A 4148-nucleotide genomic window follows, 5' to 3' on the forward strand; every position below is an offset into this window, starting at 1 on the left:
CTAGTATTCCTCGGGTGTTCTAAAGGAACTACATCTGCCCTCCCTGCCTTGGCCATTCTTTACCGAAAACCTCCCATAATAACATTGAATGGCCCCTTTAACTGAATCGGGTTTTACAGGGGACTCATCCTAGTCGAAGGCAAACAAAAAATAGATTTAAGCAAATCATTATAAAATATATTTAAAACCTAATAACATTTCTTAATACTAGAGAACATATTAAAGAGATATTAAATAAGAACATAAATACATGCAATACAATTAGATTATTAAATGAATATTCGAAGTTAAATGACAATACGAATTTAACATCAAAAATATCGTTTGAGAGTGAGTTTACGGAAGCTGCAGAAATTGCAGAGATGAGCTTTCGGCGAAATCAAATGGAGTGGTTTTGCTTCTTTCAAAATTTATCTCACAAAAAAACTCGAGAGGCGAGAGAGATGATAAATCCGCTCTTTTTTCTTCTCCTTTACGGACTATTTAAGCTTTTATGCTTTGAACGGTGGGACATATAATAACTCTTTTGGTATATATTTTCATGGAGACATATTACCAAAACGTGATATTTGACTCTCCACCATTCCGGAGATCCACCGACGAAAGCGCTTCTTTTCCGTTAGGCTTTTTTTCTAACACATTATTTGATTTAACCACCAAATAAAATTAAAATAAATATTGCTTACAGCAATCTGGACCTTTAGCCGCTCTCCATTAAAGCCTTCCTTGCCTTCTAACCATCACCACACTTTCCTTTTTCCTATTTTTTTCTTTTTTTTACACTCACTTGCTTATCTCACATAACCTAGACAAAAAAAATTACAAAATAACTTATGAATTATCCATTTTCCGCATTCTTCGACCGATCTTTGGCTCTCCGATTTACTTTACATTTCGTGCGGCGTTTAAACTATTATTCTATATTGTATACGTCGAGTTAATTTTAATTTAGTCCGATCGTGGACCGAGGCGTCTTGCCTAGGTCAGCGCGCCGAAAAACTGCCTGCCAAGCGGAGCTTCGCTAATTTACGCTCGCTTGCGGGAGATAACGAAGATGATGAAAACGAAGAATAAATGCAATATGTAATCTGGGAAGGTGTTAAAACTTAAGTTCTCTTGGACTATTTTCCCCTCTCTCCATCCTAATTCGGCTCCCAGCGACTAAGGTGAATTTAATAATCAACTCGAGTGACTTTTAGGCCTTTGAGACCCCTTTGGTGACGATAATTTTCCTTCTGTCGGATGAATTCTCACTTCTTTGGGGTTTCTTGATAAATTTATTCCCCCTACAGAGCAAAGACCGGATCCAATATCTGACACTAAGCGCCAAACCTAAATCAAAAAAAACATTTGGGTCTGCAATTTCCATAGCCGATTCTTTTCATTACCCATGAACAGGATTTAGCGCTATATTTAAGCTAATCCGGAAATTCTGTCCGTCACATTAACACACTGCCACTATAGTTATATCAATTTTAGGTTAATTCTCACCAACTAATTAAGCTTGCACTTACAATTAAATTGAACTGCACTCGATGACTGCCAAAAAGAGAAAAAGCCAGCAGCTCGTGGCTCTGGGCGGGAAGCTAAATTAGCCCCCATAGGATAACTCTCCGTTTTCCGGGAATATGACAACTGACTCTGTTGCTCCTTTAACTCCGAAAATTCTTACCCCAATCGCGGCACCCAACTGACCACTAGATGGCGACACTTTCAGTTTTTTTGCCTCATAGATGGCACTGGCCAGCGATTTTGGTCCTGCTTTCTACTGGCAAGGGCCTTATGTAAACAGTTGGCCAGCCTACTGTGAATCTGTTGAATACGATAATCTTCTGTTCTTGCATATTCCCTTCTAACTCTACGTTTCAGACTAAGCAAGGCCGCAATTCTGGGTGGTAAATGGAGTGGTCTAGGAGCGTATGTGTCATGATTTAGTTTGCTCATGAAAAGCCTGATGTCATTATCAATAACCCCCGCCTCTAGCATTTGTTTATTAACCTCGCTCAGCTGTTCAAGATGGGCTTTGAAGACGTTTATGTTAGCACCGTGGGCAAGTAATCCTGATCGTTGTGGTTTTTTCAACGGCGTGGTATGCAGTTCAGCCAAAATCGGGGAGTAGTCCGACGAAGGTTCGTGAAGTGTTCGTACATTTAGCCTGCCCATGGTGAACCCATTAGTTACAAAGAAGTCTAGTGCTGACGGTGCTATCAGGGGATTGTAGGAGTAGAAAGTGGGTTCGCCAGTAGCCAGAACTTGGTATTGCCCATTAACAAAGACTTCTTGCATCAGATTACCTCTAGAGCAGGCTCTTGAATTACCACACCATACATGGTTGGAATTATAATCACCTCCAACAATTAATTTGTTGCCTAAAGCAGAAAACATTGATTCTAATTCGGCTTTTGCCCATCTTTCCCTTGGAGGCAATTATCCAGCAGATATTGTGACAATCCCCTCCGATGTTTGCAGGTGAGCGCTAGCTATCCACTTATATCTTATAATGACTGCAGAGCCACCTCCACCCACAGTTACCACTGGGGTGGAGGGCGTGATAAGTAAGATAACCTGGCAGGTAGATGCGCTGACTATCGCGCATGTGTGTTTCTGTGGCAAGCATGACATCTATATTATGAGCATTGAGGAATAATCGAAGCTCTTCATAACCTCTAATTAATCCACGAACGTTCCACAATCCGATTTTTAAGATTGGTTGAGTCATTTCGGCATCCGTGAAATAAGAACTTGGACCAGTTCTCTGAAAGCTTTGTTAGCCTCGACAGTTTCCTGTATAAGCTTAAATAGTTGGTCCATTCTGGAGTTGATGGCACTAATGGAGCTTTCTAGCGCAACGTTGTTTGTTGTTGAGGCTAGAGTCAGAGGGTGAGCCTGCGTCGCTCTGCAGAGTTTTATGAGTTCTTGGTTGGATCTTGTTGGATCGGACAATGTCCGCATAGGATATGTTGGTCCTTAATGCCTCACCTGATATGTATCCACGAGAGGAGCGCTGAGTGGGGATGTTTGTCACAGGACTATCAGTCATCGGGAGCCTAGGCCTTGGCCTACTACTACTACTTTGTCTGTAGAGGCATGATCGCCTCCACAGTTTACGCACAAACATATATCGCTTGTGCAGAGTACTGAGCCGGTCATATGAGGACCACTACATTTACCACAAATAGGGGTCTGGACACAGTAGTTCTTAGAGTGCCCAAAAATTTTGCATATTTGACATTGTAATAGGTCTTTTCTACTGGAGGCACGTTCAACAGTGACTCTGTATATGTCAAGTTGAGTTATTTTTAGGGCCTCTGCAACGTTCGGGCATTGTTTTAGGTTGATATAGAATAAATTTTGACTAGTTTTCTAGTTTATTGTATTTTCATTATCTTCCTCATTGACCTGAATGTACTTCCAGTCTGTCTTTTTGGGGTAGTATGTATTTAGCACCTCAAAGCCGTGGTCACTAAATGATTGTTCTGTCTGTGATTTGGGAACATTAGCATTGGTGCCTTTGAGCACTACTCTGTAGGGTTTATCTTCCTTAAGTTGATGATACCAGAATAGAAAGTTTAACGTTATTAGAGTTTTAACAGCTGCACGGAAAGCGTCAGAGTTTGTTGTATAGATTCTGGAAACACCACACCTAGAGGTACGTATATTATAATTAGAGGAACCAATGCTCTGATTAAGGGCCTGTTCCAAGGAAAACGGATCGCTTACACTCGGTATGCATATAGATGGCGACTTGTTTGATTTTGCGGGTTGTCCAACTACTTGGGGGGCAGCAGGGTCATCATTGTCAGAGTCGGCATAAGACAGGTCTTGGTCCATAGTCTCCGCTCCATCAGACAAAATCTCATAGCGATTGTCCCCCAAGCGCGCGGCAGGGGATGTAGAGGCCGCCTCGTTGGGAGGCACATTGGTCTGCCGTTTAGTATTGCGGATCGGAGAGGGAGGAAGGATAGATAAAGGGGTGTTGCTGCTAATTCTCACCATCGAGGTGGTGATCGTTGATTGTGCAGGCACATAAGCACACAGGCAACGAAGATTTTTATCACTTGCGTGGGGTTTTTGTCAATTGTGACTCTACGAGTGCTGGGGCGGTACTGTAATTACTTACCGTGCAAGTATCGCTGGTCCTCAAACAA

General features: G+C 41.9%; 1 long non-coding RNA gene across 1 annotated transcript; it reads right to left on the minus strand.

The window, feature by feature from the left end:
• Positions 1-1250: 1250 nt before the first annotated feature.
• LOC121466751 lies at positions 1251-1612 on the minus strand. Its single transcript, XR_005976942.1, has 3 exons — positions 1515-1612; positions 1389-1458; positions 1251-1332 (listed from the first exon to the last, which is right to left on the minus strand). It is a non-coding gene; the product is annotated as an uncharacterized LOC121466751 (long non-coding RNA).
• Positions 1613-4148: the final 2536 nt, after the last annotated feature.

This window comes from Drosophila elegans, unplaced genomic scaffold (assembly GCF_018152505.1).
Source record: "Drosophila elegans isolate 14027-0461.03 unplaced genomic scaffold, ASM1815250v1 contig_149, whole genome shotgun sequence".
Taxonomy (NCBI): Eukaryota; Metazoa; Arthropoda; class Insecta; order Diptera; family Drosophilidae; genus Drosophila; species Drosophila elegans.